The sequence below is a fragment of the Ceratotherium simum genome, chromosome 3, assembly GCF_057802395.1.
Source record: "Ceratotherium simum simum isolate JZ-2026a chromosome 3, ASM5780239v1, whole genome shotgun sequence".
Taxonomy (NCBI): domain Eukaryota; kingdom Metazoa; phylum Chordata; class Mammalia; order Perissodactyla; family Rhinocerotidae; genus Ceratotherium; species Ceratotherium simum.
Genome location: NC_141902.1, coordinates 9473636 through 9491891, shown reverse-complemented (window position 1 = coordinate 9491891; position 18256 = coordinate 9473636).

Genomic DNA, 18256 nt, shown 5'->3' with positions numbered 1-18256 from the left:
TAAAGGATGAGATGCTGAAGAGGCTATTTTAGACATAACTTTCTCTTTAAAAGCAAGGAATCTAGCTATTTGTGTAAGTGGCTAACTTCCTTTAGACTTTTCTCCTCTTCATTAATATTAATAAGTCAAAAGAATAATTTCTGCTTAGAAACCCAAGTGTGGTCTGAAACGTGATATCTCCACAGCGCAGTGGGAAGCAGGGCTCTGGGCAACTGGTCTGACCTTGAGTGTGTCATCATTTATTTTATATGGAACAGAAGAATTTTGAAATATGTAATCTTTGTTTCCAAAAAGATACCATTTATTATTTAATCTGTCTTCTGTGTTTTGCCTTTTATTTTTCTTGACTTAGGCGTAGGGAGTTTTCTTACATCATATAATGTTTTGAACATACGACACGTTATGTTAGGTTTAGTCCACTGGTGAGTACTATCAAGTGTGGACGCTGCCTTTGCCCTTGACAACACCTCTGGCCCTCTGAGTGTCAAGGTCTCTGACCTCAGCCGTGTTACATTTGGGTTAGCTCAGAGTCCTGGTGGTATTTGGTTCTATGGATGAGAATCCTGTTTCTTGTACCCCCAGCAAAAAGAGGAACACATTTCATCCAAGAAATGTGTTACTCAGCCTTCTCCACTGTTGGCTCAGCTCCAATGGTCCCTGGTCCTGGCCAAGTAGGTTGTTGAGCAGCCCTCTCTGCATGTTTCTGTGCATGTTCCTGCTTTGTCTAGTCTCTGTGGTGGAAGGTTCAGATACCATATATCACCCAGCTAATCCACCTTTAAATCACATCCACAGGTGTTTCTTCCCCTAATCTCCTTCTAGTTCTACTGCTGTGATGTAAACTCTATGCCCAGCTTTCTGTAGGCTCTCGTTTTATTTTCTAAACACCACTTTAATGTAGAATTAACCAATTAATTAAGCTATTAATATACCTTAATTCTTTCTCATTCACTTCCTCTTGGCTGCCAATTCTGCTTATTCTCTTGGCACCAGGGAGTTTCGCCTGTTTGCAAACATGAAGGGTTTCGTTGTTTATTTATTTTATAAAAACAAGGATATCCAACACCATATTTAAGTTATCCATGTGTCACTATTTAGAAAGGACTTGCTCTGCTTTAACGACTTACCAGATCATGCTATTTGGTATTATAAAATGATTATGGTTGTTTTCTTAACATTTGCCTTGTTACTCGGATTAACCTAAACTTTTACATTTAAAGCTTTGATCCTTAAGTTTCAGTGGACACATTGAGCTTTGTAAATAAAGCATGGATTTTATAGAGCTGACAATCCACTACACGCTCTCTCCTGTAGCTGGAATTGCCCTGTTGCACACAGAATCTAACCCTGCAGTGAGCAGTCCTGGAAGATGAGTTCAGTCGGCTTTGCAGATAGATTTCCTGGATAAGAGTCTAAGCAAAAAACTAGGGAGTTACACTTCAAAAACCTTTCCAATCCACTATCTTTGGGGAAGAAAAGGCCTCTTTAACCATGGGAGCAGACTGTTTTAGGTCATGTTTCATACCCAAAGTATGGGTTTTGCCCTTATCAGTCTATGAATAAATTTTTTCTGCTAGATTTGTTCTCACCATCTTAAATTGGGGCATTTTAGTCCTCTGACAGATTTGGTTTCCAGAAAGCAACATAGAATAATTACTGTGACGTGAGAATTTAAAACTAATATTATAGGTTTAGCAAAAGAAGTAAAATACATCAAGCTGAGAAAATCTTTCGGGTGCTGAATGCATACGTACTTTTATTAAAGGAATAGTGAGCAATTATCATCGTTCAAAATGATATTTAAGTTCCTGTGAGACCTTATTCAATATTGTCTTATTGAAAGGGTCCCATAGTCATTCATTCTGAGCATCACTTAGTTATTTAACTGATGTGTCCTGAAAAGCGGTGCATGACTCATAACTAATTGAGAGCTGAATTAAAATATTTCTTCAGTGGACAGAATTACACTTAATTTATAAGTTCAACTTCCAGATAAGAGCGAGCCTTGAGGGGTTACCTGAACTTTGTAATATTGTGCATCATAGCCCATGAACCAGTAACATCGTAGAAGTAGTCGATCTACCGTGAAAAAGACTTAATGGAGATTTCCAATTAGTTTCAGTGATTAAAATTCTTACTTCAGAAGAATGTTCCATGGCTTTCCTGGGTTTTCCTGCACTCTGACCCATGATTGCCCATACCCAAGAGTTTCCCTTACCTGTTTGCAAAGCTCAATCATCCAGGGACTTAATATTTATTTCATTTTTAAGTTCCTTTATACTATCATAATAATATTCATTTAAATAGTCTGAATATACTCTTATGTGTTATATTTTCGTTATGAATTCTATTTCGATGGGCCAAGGGGGAGGTAGACAACCACAAGGTTAGCTCCACTTCTTAAGGTGGGGTACCACAGACAGAACTGAAGTTATCATTCCACATCCAGATTAAAAGCCAAACAATCTCGAATTCACTCCCAATGTAGAGATCCATATCCCAACTAACCATCTTCGTATGGGGATCCCATGTACCCTTTACACAGTTGACTCTAATGGTAACATCTCGTAAACTATAGCACAATATCACAACCAGAAGACTGACTCTGCTTCATCACCATGTTACTGGATACATACCCAGGTTCTTTACCTGCCACACAAGAGAGGCCAAATAAAACTAGCACACCGGGCTTATGGTGAGGAAACAGTTTTTATTTCAGGTGACGTCAGCCGGGAGATGAGAGCTCTCAAATTTGTCCTGTCTCCCCGAAAGTTGGGAGGCAAGGGGTTTTAAAGGTTGTGAAGAACGTGGCTGCTGGTAGGGAGGGGGAGCCTGTGGCCTTGCTGGTCGGCGCTTTCCCACCAGCCTGCTTTTGGCCTTGAGAGGCTGCTTGCAGGGAGGAGGATGGCGAGATAAGGGATTTGCAGGTGGGTGTCCTTCAACCATCTCCATCTCCCTGGTGGATGGTGGATTTTGGTGCCAGGAAGCCAAGGAGTGGAGGTCTGAGAAGCTTTAGCTTCTTGATGTCATTTTCCCTGTAACAAACCTCAAGAACTGGTAATTAGCCAAAACATCAATGTGAGTCCAGCTTGAGGCCATCTGGGTTTTTAACAATTAGTAACTTCTATCTGCCTTGTGAAGTTCAGGGATACAAAAACACCAATAGTTACATATGAATGTAACTTAGAGAAACAGAGAAAGAGGATGAGTGCTTTTGGTTTTAACCTCATATATTCTGGGTTTAATGTAGGGGAACTGATATCAGGGCCGGTATCTACCACAAGTATCTTTCCTGTGTTACGGACACACCAAACTCCTTCCCCTCTCTTAGTCTTTCTTCTGAAAATGTCTTTATTCCTCATTCATTTTTGAAGGATAGTTTCACCTAATATAGAAGTCACTATTGACCGTTCTTTTTTCCAGCGCTTGATGTGTTGGGCCACTCTCTTCTGGCCTCCGTCACATCACACAAGAAATCTGCTGTTGTTTGAACTGGTGTTTCCCTATAGGTAATTTTTTATGTTTCCCTGTGGCTGCTTTTCAAGATTTTTTCTTTGTCTTCAGTGTTCAGAAATTCGATGATAAGTCTCAGGATGAATTACTTGGATGTATCCACTCAGCTTCTTGAATCTGCAGGTTTATAGGTTTAACCAAATATAGGAAGTAGTCAGTCATGGTGTCTTTGCACAATTTTTCAGGTCTGCTTGCTCTGTCTTATCCTTCTGGGACTCCAGTTACATGGACATGGCTTTCTTGTTTTCCTACAAGTCTTCAAACTCTATTTTTTTTCAGTTTATTTTCTCTCTGTTTTCCAGATTGTGTAAATTCTATTGATCTGTCCTCAAGCTCATTAATTCCATCCTCTGTCATCTTCACTCTACTGTTGAGGGCATCCAATGAGTTTTTCGTTTCTGCTATTGTATGATTCAGCTTTACAATTTCTGTTTAGTTCTTTTCATGACCTTTATTTCTTTGATTATATTTCATATTTTTTCATTTGTTTCAAAATAATTTATAATTAATTGTTTAATCAACTTATAATCATTGTTTTAAAATTCTAGTCAAATAATTCTAAAATCTGTGTCATCTTGGTGTTGGCATCTGTTGATTGTCTTGTCTCACCCCTGTTGTGATTTCCTGGTTCTTGGTGCGATGAGTGACTTTTGATTGCAGCCTGGACATTTAGGATATTATTTTATGAGACTCTGGATCCTAATTAATCTTCATTGATTTCAGTAGGCAATCCTCCTATCGAGTTGTAGCATGAGGGCATCGTAGGTTTGTATATTCAGCTTCCCATTGGGCCCCAGCAAAGTGGAATGAAGACTCATCCTGCCTCATTGTAGACAGGCCAGGTGGAAGTTCAGCTACTTCTAGTCATGCCGACATCTTCCCAGGGAAAGTGGGCCACCAACTTGTACCATCTCATTTCCTCTGAGAGGGATTGTAAAGTCAGTTCCCTGCTGGACCCCACTGACATAGGGGAAAGCAGAGTGCCAACTACCCTACTTCCTATCACTTCATTCTGCCTCCTTGGTGGGGGTGGAAGTGAGGGGCTTAGCTCTCTTTGTGGCTCTGCTGACACCAACAGAACGGGGAAATGGTGTCTGCTACCTTGCCTCACATTACTTCATTCCACTTTGTTGATGGCAGATGGAGATAGAGGCTCAACTCCCTACTCAGCCCCATGACACCTAGATGGGGGTGTGAAGGCTGGCGGCGACTAGCCCAACCTCACCTCCCTTATTAGGGGTGCTTGCTGCTGGGTAGGGGTGGAGACTGTGTCTGGGCTATACCACCAAGCCTGTGTCAGAGCATTTCTTTCTCAAAATGTTACATTCCCATTTTAAATATTCTTGGGTTCATGTTGAAATTAGACACAATAATGATACATAAACTCTGTGCTAAGAAAAACCAAGGTAAGGTTTTAACGTGTATTGACCATGATGTAACTTAACAATAGAATTCTCTTCAGTCGTGGGGCTGGTGAATTCCAGCATAACTTAAACCTTATTACTCTCTACCAATTCCTTCCTATCATATATTTATATTACAATTAACTTCTTCATTTTCCTTAATGGCAACTTTAAATTTTCCTCTTATTCCAAATTCTGTCCCATCTCATCACACAAAAATCTCTTTCATCAAATCCTATATATACTTGTGACAGAATCTGCTTATTGTCCCCAAATATCCATTCTTCCTTTCACCCATATAGTAATATAACCTCGTTGTTGACTAAGCACGTGGCTGCCAAGAATAAGCCTATATTACCCAACCTCCTCTGAAGTGAGGCCTACAACGTGACTAATTACCAGTCAATGAGAGCAGAAGGAGGAGGGATGTATGTGATGTCTACTTCATATATTTATAATGAAGGGCACGATTGCCCCAGTTCTTCCCTTACAATGTGGGCTACAATGTGGATATATGATGAGGCATCTTGGACCATGTGGAGAAAGGAGCACCATAAAGATGGAGGAGCCAAAACAAGTAGCTTTGTTCTGTTTGGAGAGCAGAGCTGCCATATCGGCCTAGATTTTTATGTGATAGAAATAAACTTAATTAAGCCACTGTGGTTTTGGAGCTCTCAGAGCAGCCACAATTAGATCCTAACTAATGCGATCCTTAACCCCTTTGTGAAATGTAACTTCCAGTTCTTTGTTCTAAATAAAACCTGATTTCATGAAGAGGGAATGTGACTCAGTCAAGTTGAACTAAAGATCAGTTTTGTAAAGGTGAAAATACAGTTTAGAATGGAAAAATAAAAGGAATTAGAGAGATTAAGGAAAATGAAGGAATATAGAGAAACTACATGCACATTTTAAACTTGGGCTAATATCTAGAATTAGGGCAAAGATTTAAGAAAATTAATTAACGCAAATTTAGTTTGCAGTTTGTCATTAAATTAAGAAACATTCACTCCCAATCTCTTATGCTAAATATCACATGTTATCACTAAAAGTCACTATATTAAAAAGAGATATTAGACATTATCTACTCTCCCAGACTACCAGAGCTAAAAGAGCTCCAGTGGGTCACCCAGGGTCATATGCCAACGTGCAGAATAAAAGTCCAAGGTGGTAGAAGTCTAGCTCCTTCCACCTCTGTATATATCTACTTTTAGTGTTTGCATTTTTGCAAAATGTAAACATAGTTTTGCTATATTGACAAACAGTAATGACTATAATAAATTAAACCAGTCTCATTTCAAGTGAATATATGGCTATATTTAATTTAATTAACTTTTTTATTTTGACCTATTGAAAGCCAAGGAGTCTTTTAGGCAGCGGAAATATGAAGCTGGATATGACTTTTCCCTCCATAGGAGCAATATTGGGACCCTCAAAATTCAGCCCATTGCCTTTTTTGTATGACCTGCACGTTCAGAATTACATAACTGTAATTTGATAATTGCCAAAAAAAATAATATTCCATGAGAAATGAAATTTCTATGATATTCAAATTTCAGTGCTCATAAATAAAGTTTTACTGGAACACAGCCACACTCATTCATTCACTCATTGTCTGTGGCTGCTTTCACTCTATAATGGCAGACTAGAGTAGCTGCAACAGACACCATGTGGTCTGCAAAGCCTAAAGTGTTTACTATCTGACCCTTTATAGAAAACCTTTCCTGACCTCTGAAATGGATCATCTCTGCAGAATATTTACTAATGTTCTAGGAATTTATACAATAATTTGTTAAAAACAATGTTCTGCAGCTAATTGTTTTTAAGAAATCTTGAAAAACACTGTAGTGTATTGTTTGATCTTCAGAAGAATCTTGTGATATTAGTACAATTTCTACTTCATCTATAAGGAAACATGTTGAATGACACATCAAATGTTTGTGGCTAGTAAGTGGTAGACATCGTAACTAGTTACTCTGACAGCCATAGTCAGAATCCTACTCCAAATTCTCCAATATATGTTAAAATAAAGCTATACTATTTTCTGGTCTGATTAATGCCTTATTTTGCTTACCACAATGTGAAAGAATAGGTCTATAGCATCTGAATTTTACTATATAAATTTTCTTCTGGTTAAATGGGAAGATTTACAGAACAATAGAAAAATTTCTCCCAAACTTTCACCAGAACCTGAAGTAACACAAATTGGGGACTTGTATTTATGTAAGCAGCCATTCGGTTTTAAATTATAAATGTCCCTGGATAGTTACCATTATCATATACTCACATCTCAGAGTAAATGGGTCTAATCAGATCGTTTTTCTTCTAACAACTGAATTAAACAGCACTTGTAAGAGGAATAAGAGGAAAAACCAATCTCCAAATCTCAACAATGTATAGCATTTTATGTCCAATAAAGGGCTAATTATCATTGTTTTCTACTGATCAGAAAAAAAGGTTAGGAAAAAGTCTCTTTATATGGTAAATTATACCTTTCGATTATTTGTTTTGAGATAGATAAACCTGTTATTATTATTAATACCTCAAGGAGTTTCTCTGCCAGATGCCACTATAAAACAACGCAATTAGAAAAAGAAGTAATTCACTATGCCAAAACTCAGCTAGCGTTGTGATACAATTTAGTATTTAATAAAGTATGTTAATCTAAAACAAGAAAAACATGTATCTGTTATCAGAATGCCTGAAGACTTCAAGATGTAAATTATATTTCTCCTCCTAAGATACAGTACATAATTATTGTTTTTTAAAAAATGTTCTTTGAAGTCAAGCATCTGGGTTAAGTATTGAACAAATTTATGTAAATCTCCAAAGCTATAAAATAGCTATGTATTATCTTGATGAAAATTTTCCAGATTGAAAAACTCTCTACCTTGCTTAAATTAGTATATAATTAGAATGCCATTTTTTAATTTTCTCTGATTTTTTATTTTGACCTTTGCTGGTATTTTAAAGGTATACAAAAATGACGAAAACTGTTATGTTTAATCATTTTATGAGCTCAGGTTACTCATTAAACTGTTCAGCTTTGTTGGTTTGGATGCTGTTGTAAATATTACTCTTCATTTTTTCATACAAAAATATTTACTTTCAGGCTTTTAGAAAACCAAAATGTATTAGGCAATTTAGTTTCAGCTTACATGTGAAAGGAAAGACTCATAATGAAAATTTTTTTATATTTAATTTTAATGCATTTAAACATACTGCCAACTGTCAGTTGTTTTGGTTGACTTTTTGGTTACTCTCTTATGTTTTGGAAAAACGCACTTTAAGAAATGCTCAAGGAAAGACAAATTTACATAGATAAACATGTCTTTAGACAGATAATTCTATAGAAAGATAATCACTGAAAGATTAAATATAAAAATAGGGAAATAGAGTGCTATAATATCACCACATATTTTACAGGGATTTCATTTTGGAAAAAATTCAGACTTCATTGAAAGTTATGCATTGTCTACAGCATACCATTCCAAGTTATATAATTCTGATTTTATGGAAGCTATTTTATAATTCTGTAAATTACAGATATCTAGTAGTGATGCAAAACTGCTTTTTTTTTTTTTTGGTGAAGAAGATTGGCCCTGAGCTAACCTCTATTGCCAGTCTTCCTCTTTTTGCTTGAGGGAGATCGTCCCTGAGCTAACATCTGTGCCAATCTTGCTCTATTTTGTATGTGGGATGCTGCCACAGCATGGCTTGATGAGCAGTGTGTAAGTCCACGCCCAGGATCGGAACCTGTGAACCCCAGGCCGCCAAAGTAGATTGCTTGAACTTAACCACTATGCCACCAGGCCACCCCAAAACTGCTATTTCTTATAGACAAATTATTTTCTATGTAAATTCAGTCCTTTCTGATGGAGTTGCAATTGACATATTTCTCCCACTATGGAAGAATCCAGTTCTGTCTCCGTTTTCACATTTATTTAAATATTCCTGATCTGTAAGTGTGTCTTTTTGAATTCTCCTTTGAACCTGTTAAAATATTTGTTTGGCTCCCTCATTATAGTTAAATAAAATTTTTAACATGTGTTCATTTGTATATTTGTATCAGAATAGTGATTTTACATTTTCACTAAACTTATCTTTAGCAGTTTTGGAGGTCTTCCAATGCAATGCCCATCGGACTCACCTAACAGAACTAGGTAAACCTCATACCAGAGAAGCGCACCTCATAAACAATTTAAGTCCAGGTGAGTCTCTTGTAGGGTCCCAGAGGAGAATCCAAAGGGTCAACGGAACCCTGCTAACACTGTTTTCCTAATTTTATTTTTCCTTTCTACTACTTTTGCATTTTACATTTTGATTTTAATTTTTGTGTGTGTGTGTGAGGAAGATCAGCCCTGAGCTAACATCCATGCCAACTTCCTCTTTTTTTTTTTTACTGAGGAAGAGTGGCCCTGGGCTAACATCTGTGCCCATCTTCCTCCACTTTGTATGGGACACCTCCTCAGCATGGCCAAACAAGTGGTGCATTGGTGTGCACCTGGGTTCCGAACCGGGGCTGCCAGTAGAGGAGCAAACGCACTTAACCACTACGCTCCGGGGTCGGCCCCCTGTTTTCAATTTTTTATGTGACTTGTTTGCAGCCAATAACCATTGCAGGCAGCAACAACTGATCAGTCAATTTTCTGTCTGATCATTTGGTGATCTCTGAGGATTGATTAATAATCCACAGGTATCTATTCTTTGTTGGATGAAAGGTGAGAGAGAATCTGGTCTGTAAGCCTTTTCCTGCTTGCTTGTTTCTTTGTCCACTTTAGCTCTAATCAATTGTTTGTGTCTTTGATATCTGGACCAGTGAAGTTTCTGTTGTTGTTCTTTCTGTGTTTATTCTTGATCCACAGCTGAAATTTTAATATTGAAACTGTAAGCCGTCTCTTTATGTGTGTTTGTCTACATACCTGTAATACAGCAAGACTTTTCATCATATGACTGTGTCACATTTTTGTAGCTCTGGATGAGGTTAACATTATATTATAAAGTCACTGAAGTTAAAGGAACAGATGTAGTGGGGGTGAGCTTTGAGGACAGCAGTGGTGGCAGTAAAACGCCATTTCTAGGAGAACTTTACCGGGTGGGCATGCAGTGCCAGTAACTTGGTAAGAATGGTGCCAGCTGCGGCAGCAGTGGACAGGGTAGTATTTTACTTGCCACACATGTTCTGTGATATGACTTTGAAATTAGATCTTGGAAATCCTTCCTTCATTGATTGAAACCCATTTTCTTACCTCGCTTGAGAACCTTTTTAGCTACAAGTCATTTTTTCTGATAAATTCCCTTTCTGTTTTATTTGGCATATTCAATTTCTGTTGATTGAAATTAAAATCCATAACTAATTTGAATATTGCCACCAGGAATAGCTGCAGACAAACATATCAACCAGGATAGTGGTTAAAATTTGGGAGATTTTGCTCCAAATTTATTTTGAGTAGAAAGTGGTGTAAATACAGATAATATTAAGGGATGGACTTTCTGGCAACATATGGTATTACTTCTAAAAGAAGCCTAATTCTGTAATCATCAGTTATCTTTTCAAGCTTTCAAGAATGTCTTTTTGTCTTCGACTTTCAGCATTTTCTCTATGATGTGTTATGGTTCTATTGGTGTTTACCCTACTTGAATTCATTGGCCTACAGCTGGTTAAAATAGCTGATAAGACTGGTTATTTCCCTTCAGGAGGGAGTTTTATGTTTCCTTTGTTATTCAAGGCATGATTTTCTTAGAATAGCCTGACTAATTTATTATGAAAGTATAAGTTTGAACATAAGGGCGTGAAGAGGATTTTGGGCAGCCAAAGTATTAAACTAGAGTAGATGATGTCTTTTATTCAGTTGCTTGGCACCTGTGAACTCTTCCTATCTTTGGAGATGTCTCCATGTTAGGAATCTGTTGGGAGCAAAGTACAACTTCCAGCTGAGGCTGAAAAGGTCAGATAATCCCTTTCTCCATATGCCATACTCGTCTACCGGTCTCTTCACTTCCCCTCCCCTGACATACCACCTAGTCTTTGCACCTTCTATGAAAAGTTAAGACTTGGGCTGTGGATCAGGAGTTATTGATACAAAGGGAATAAGAGCCGGGAATTCATTCTTGAGGTATGGTAGGAGCAGAGGCAACTAGTTTCCAAGGATAGTCTTGGTGCCCAGTGTGCAGTGCTGGTAGAGGCATTGCCCTCACAAAATGGTTCTAGAGACACTGTATATATAACACTGAGTGTTATAACAGCCTACATTTTTTAAACCCTTATGCATTGGTTTAGCCAGATTTTCCAGGTCCCTATTAAATAGTATTTAAAACTAGCATATTAAGATGCTCACGATGATTTAAGTCATGTGATAAAAAAATTTGCACCCCCATGACTTTTATTCCATGAGATAAAGCAGCACTTGGAGGTTCATGCATATCATGTTCTCTTGAGTATCCACAAAGGCAGAGAATTTTCTTGTAAAGGCAAAATTTCCTTGAAAAGGCAATTTTCATCTTCCCAGAAATAAACTGATCCTATCTAATGAGGCCAGATTGTGTAGAATTTTCTCCAAGGTTGTATAAAAATCTGTTCTACCTATTATCAACACAAGTGTTAAGTTTAAAGAATATCATATAAGGATTTAATTTTGACTATATTATAGTGTTTTTCTTCGAGATAAATCTCTAGCCTTGTCTGTTGTCAACAGGGACACTAACATCAAATTTATCCTAATACTACAAGTAGAAAATACAGGAGATGGGGTTGACAAACATAGTGTTTATAAATCAGGTGTACTATGGATCTAGCACAGTGCATACACCATCTTGTGGTATCACTATAATACACAGTATCACTACTTCCAGTTAGAGATGAGGAAACGAAGCTCAGAGAAGTGATGTGACATGGATGAAGCAGCAAAGCCAGTAAATGGCAGAACTGAGGTTTGAATCTCCATATTAATTACATAATCCATAGCTCCCACTACATGTAGTGTGTATATTTCAATCTACTTACTAGCTTAGGCACGTGGCATATTAAAGGGTACCACATCTTTGTATTCTTATTTGATGTCTTCCTCCTGTTCTTTTTGTAACATATACGGACTTGTACTTGGAAAACTACAGAGAAATGAGTCCTAATGGTTTATATATAAAGATATATTTTAAAAGTGAAAAAGCAACTGCAGAAACACTATTTCCTTTGTCTTTTGAAATAACTCTAAAAAAGGAAAATAAATTTTTGGTTGCTATGATTAAGCTTATTATGTATAAAGGATGGTTTAAATAAGGGGAAAAATATGAGACAGAAATAATTTTACCAGAAGCATCTTTGGTTATTCAATATGCTTTTTATACAGTCTTTGCTTTCTCAAAATTGACTATAAACATTTACTTTATTTAATATGTTTTAATTGGCAACTAAAATTAGATCAACATTTAATAAAAGTATCTTTGTACACAAAGTACCTAAATACTTTGCGTACAAAATATGGGTCCAACATTTAACTATGTTTGAGGGGAATAACAAGGTAGACCCATTTTTCCTATCCTTTTGACTGACATAAAGATACTTTAAAATTTGGTGTTTCAGATAACAAAAGAGTAGTACTTCATCATTGTCTCAGAGAGAGGAGAGAAAAACAAAATGGATAAGTTTTCACGACCAATACCTTTGCAAAATACTAATTTTCCTTCAAATGCCATAAATCATGTAAACCAAATGCATTATATTGTTGCTTGCACCATTCATCTACTTAATTCTATAGTCTTTTTGTCATGTGTGAATTATTTTACTTTATCTATGATTTATCTCCCACATATATTCAATAGGATAAAGAAAAGTTTCTATCACCTAGAACATATTAATTACTTCAATTTAGCAACAAATTAGGACCATACTGGCAGACAAAGCAAAAATGAAAAAGCATTGATTTATACAGTATGAGAAGCATTCAGAAAGATAGTTATTTATAGAGACATTCATTATACCGCCATCAAAACCTGAGACAAATTTATAATGCAAATATTTTTAGATAAGACCTACACCACTTTAATTAGAGAGTTTTTTAAATAGACAACTTAGAGTATATAGAATAAGAAACAGTAGAGTAGATCTCTCAATGAAATAATTTTCTAGGAGACTTTAATATGCCTTGAAATTCACCTAATTCAATAGTGAAGATTCTGACAGAGGCTAAATTACAATTTCTATGATTTTTCTTACACAGAGAAATATATGCTTTTGAAAGTAGGCCTATAGAGAGAAAGGTGATATGAATTATATCAAATTATCCTACATATTCAGAAGTAGTAACTAAATATACACAGAAGTGAATTGCAGAGTTGTAAACAGATGAGATCAATAATTTTTTCTCACGAAAGAACTTGAAATTGCCCCACAATGCAACAAAGACTGTGGAAAACTTGGAGGTAGTTTTGCTTTGAGAGACTTTGTGAGCACGTATGAAAATTTGTGTCTGAAAATAAATGTTGATTAAAAGCTTACGTCTCTAAGTATGTGCTATAATATACTAACGAAAATGATGAAAGAAATCACCATTGTGGCCAATGTCCTTTAGATCTGTATGGAGCTAGATAATCTAATTTTGGGGAATTAATCCTATGGCCTTTCAGAAGTCCTTTTTTTCCCTTTAAAAGCTACCCTGAAAAGAAACACCTAAAAGTTGAACTTAGTTTATTGCACACTTGGAATCTACCTGACTGCCTTCCTTTGTGGAGGTAGTCTGACTGTAATTTTAGTCCAGCTGGAGGAACAATTACCTCCAAAGGGATATAAAACAAACAACGGTAACTGTTCAATGAGCTATGAAAATCAATGAGGCAGGAATATTTTGTTAATTTTAAATTGATTTACCCTGCCGATTAAGTCCTATTTGGTTACTCAATATTGGCTATTTTCTTTATGTTCTGTTACATTTAGTTTGTCACTCTTTTACATGAGTGTCCCAAGTGGCAGGAATTGACTTTCTGGAAAGCTATTACCTTGTTTTTGAAGCTTTTGCAAAAAAAATTTAAAATTGTATTATTAACCAAAAAAAAAAAGAGAGAAGATAATCATTGATGATGACAGGCAAATGGTCAGCTGTGGTACATACGTACCATGGAGTACTACTCAGCAATAAAAAGGAAGGAATTATTGATATGTACAACTACTTGAATGGATCTCAAGGCGATTTTGCTAATGGAAAAAAATCTCCAAAGGCTTAATATTGTTTAATATATTCATATTTATATTTATATAACATTTTTGAAATGACAATATTTAGAAACAGAGGACAGATTGGTGGTTGCCAAGGGTTAGGTATTAAGGGATGACAGGAAAAAAGTGGATGTGTTTAGAACAGGGATCCTTGCTCAGAATATTGATCATAACAGTAGATACACAAACCTGTGCAAGTGAAAATATTATATGAAATTCAACAGAGAGACACACACACACGTGCATGCAAAGAAAAATGGGGAAATCTGAGTGAGATTGGAAGATTGTATTGATAGCATTATCCTGGTATTGATATTATAATACAGTTTTGCCAAATGTTACCATTAGGGGAAAATGCATAAAGCTTACAACAGTTCTCTCTGTGTTATTTCTTTTTTTTTTTTTTTTTTTTTGTGAGGAGATCAGCCCTGTGTTAACATCCGCCAATCCTCCTCTTTTTTTGCTGAGGAAGACAGCCCTGGGCTAACATCTGTGCCCATCTTCCTCCACTTTATATGGGACGCCGCCACAGCATGGCTTGCCAAGCAGTGCGTCGGTGTGCGCCCGGGATCCGAACCAGCGAACCCCGGGCCGCCGCAGCGGAGCGCGCGCACTTAACCGCTTGCACCACCGGGCCGGCCCCTGTTATTTCTTATAACTGCAAATGAATTTACAATTATCTCAACACAAATTTCAATTTAAAAAATGGAAAATCAAAGGGCATAAAAAATGTAGAGAAATAAGTGACATACAGGTTGTTGCCTTTCAAATGGAATAGGTTAAAATGATCGACAATATCCTTTACAGGAAAATATATGATGATATTAACATTTTGGCAATGTATGTAGGTCTATAAGTTTGAAAATACTTTAAAGGCTAAAAGTATCTAGTGTTGAGGAAGATGCAAAACAATGGTAGTCTCATACACCATTTGTGGGAGTAGAAAATAGTAATGGGTTTCTTGATATAAATATATTACCATCTGAAAGATTAAAATATGTTGCCTCCACCATTTCCAGTTTTAGGAATCCATATAAAGGATTTACATAAAAGTACGTGTGCATGCAATTGCATGTTGAAATATTTATTGCCATCTTTCTCTAATAGTACCACTGGTGCCTTATGAAAATGTCATGTTGGTAGATTAAGTATGGTTAAATATTAGCGTTTTCATGTGGTTGGTCATATATGATATTGTAATAATGTGAAATTTAAAAAAACTCAAATACTTGTCAATAAGGTGTGTGTACATAAATAATGTAGCAAATATATCATGTAATGCTATATAGCCACTTAAAAGAATGACTCAGATGAGTTAGACCTTTCTAAACTTTATTAATGGGAGTATCTTCAAGATATATTATGTAAATAAATGAAGTTACAGACAGTGCATTTATAACGATCACAAATAGATTTTAAAAAGGAGGAGGGGGATGGAGAGATATGCACCAAACTGCTAAGAGTAGTTACCTGTTGGGAATGAATGAGAATAGTGAGTCATGGCTAAAGGAGGATTTTTACCTTTCTTTCTCTCTCCCCCTCTGCTTATTGATTAAATATTTTCAGTCAGTGTGAATGAATGCTATTTACTCTTATACTGATACATTTTAGTACATTTATTTCCTCTTTCACCCAGAAATCCATGTTTCTGGATTTAATTTTAAGCAAAAAATTAAAAATATTCTTTAAGGAACTGTTATAGTATTTTTAATAGAAAAAAAGAAAAATTGGTGGGGTTCATTAGATAATTTTACCTGAATTGCTAAGATGAATTATTTTGTAGCTATAAAAATCATACATAAGAGAATATATTCAAAAGAAAATAGCTTTGCTGAGTCAAAGGAAAAAGTCTATAAAATTGTAGGAGTACGATTGGATTTTTTTGGAAACATACTGGTAGTGTGTGTGTTGTTTATGTGTAGAGAACGCTTGCTGTGTTTTTACTATCTAACGTAAATTCTAAAATAAGAAGACCCTGACCCCATTCTGTAAGTCATAAGTGGTCTATATACTCCCTTTCTGTTCCTTGTTGTTCTAGCCTGTCATATTGATCTTCAGTTCAACAACACAGAGGTGAAAATATGGACATCTATTATTTACTGCAATGTCAAGACCCAGTAAAGAGATACCAGTGACCAGGGACTCTGGTGTGGAAGATGACAATTTTCCTGTGACATTTTCCAACCCAGATTGTGTGCTCTGTTCTCTGTGATATAACCTCTTTTAGTCCCTGGCCAATTTCCAATCCTGGATTACCAACATTCACCTTGGATTTATGATACACCCAATATCTTTCCAATACAATCCTCTCTGCTTAAGTTATCCAGAATCTATTCCAATTGTTTAAAACCAGGCCCTCCAGAAAGCAAACATAGATGCCAGTTAAGAAAATGACTGGGAGAAGATATACCAAAATTTTTACAAGGATTCTGTCTTGAAGATTCAATTAGGAAGTACTTTGGAGTTTGAGGTGTTTCTTTCATTGTGACTTTTATTTCTTTTCAAGTGTTTCATGTTGAATCTACATGTTTTTGAATTTATAAAATACTAATATTATTCGAAGCATCTGTGGCACTTCCTTACAGGAATTATTTTCACACACATTTTTAAATATTGTTTTGCTCTTCGATAGCTCTTAGAATTCTCTCTTTCTCTCTCTCCGCATTTTCTGAGAATACTAGCTGTATTAATTGTATATTTGGGGACAAGCTAGCTTATGATTGAAAAAAAAGCAACCCCAACGTCTCTGTGGTTTAAAACAACAAACGTTTAATTCTTGCTCATCTATGACGTCTAGGTCAATTAGGCGGCACTTTTGTCAAATATAGTCCATGTAGGACTTATGCTGATGGATGCCCCATCTCAACAGGACTACAACAGCAGGAGGAGAAAGCATGGGAAATTACATTTCACTTATTTGTCACTGGACAAAAGAAGCTTCATGGCCAGAGCTAACTCTTAGAGGGCAGAGAAGGCTAATTATCCTACATGACCAGAAGGAGAGGAAAACCAGACATTTTCAGAAGGAGTGTTAATGTATGCCATATTAGACAATTACAGAATTAATTGCTAAATTCCTTGCTAGCAGTTCATGATTATATTAGGAACTCTTTAAGTTAGTCTGCTTTAATCTAGAAACATACGGCTAGCATATCTAATATCATTCTCTTACATTTTGATAGAATGGAGAGCAAAGATTTGAATAATTTCGTCGCATAATTCCACGTTTTTGTTATAAAGAGTAACTGTTTTGTTTGCAAATATCAAAGTTTGGAATGTACAATTTATTTTACACATCTTTGTTTGTTTCAGAATGTTATTTGGAACGTGAAGTGGATTTTCTGAGGGCCGAAATAACCTTTGGGGCATGACATCCTGATGTAATGGTTCGTTTTATTTGGAGTGGCTGGTTCAGTTAGATTCACTCTAAAATTTAGCTTTTAAATTTATGTAGGTATAAGCTTCAGTTGTCTCAGTGAACCAAGAAAATAAAAGTAGTTTACCGCTACCATTTGCCTCAGAATAAGATTGTGCCAGAATAAATGTGCTATGAACAAATGAATTCACAAACCACAATAGAGAGCTTATCATATTTCAAATTTAATCCACTACTACTTGCTAATAATAAGACTGCATTCTCACCAAGGTGACTATATTGCCTCTTCACAAAGAGATATGGTCAATTCTGATTTTCAAATTATTTTTCTGCTTTAACTTTTCATATTTAGTTTTCTTATTATGTTCTAGATGAGTCTGATTCCTGAGGAAAATTATGTAAATGTGTGGATAGTGTATATACATATAATGCAATATATGTGTGTGTGTACATGTGTATGTAAAATATGGAGATCAGACTTGCAAAAATATGAGAATTTCCCTGGCGTATGTGTGTATGTATTATAATCATTTTAGAAATAATTAACACTCTGATGATACCTCAGATGTGATTTACTAAATGTAACATTTCTTTTTTAAGGAGCTAATAAATTGCATCTTGAGTAATTATATAGCATAGCTATATATATGCGTATGATAAGTTGACTCATAATTTTTGTTCATAAATCCAAAAAAATTTCTCAATATCACTTCTATGCTAATGGGAATGTTTGACTGGAACAACTGCTTTGAGAAAGGA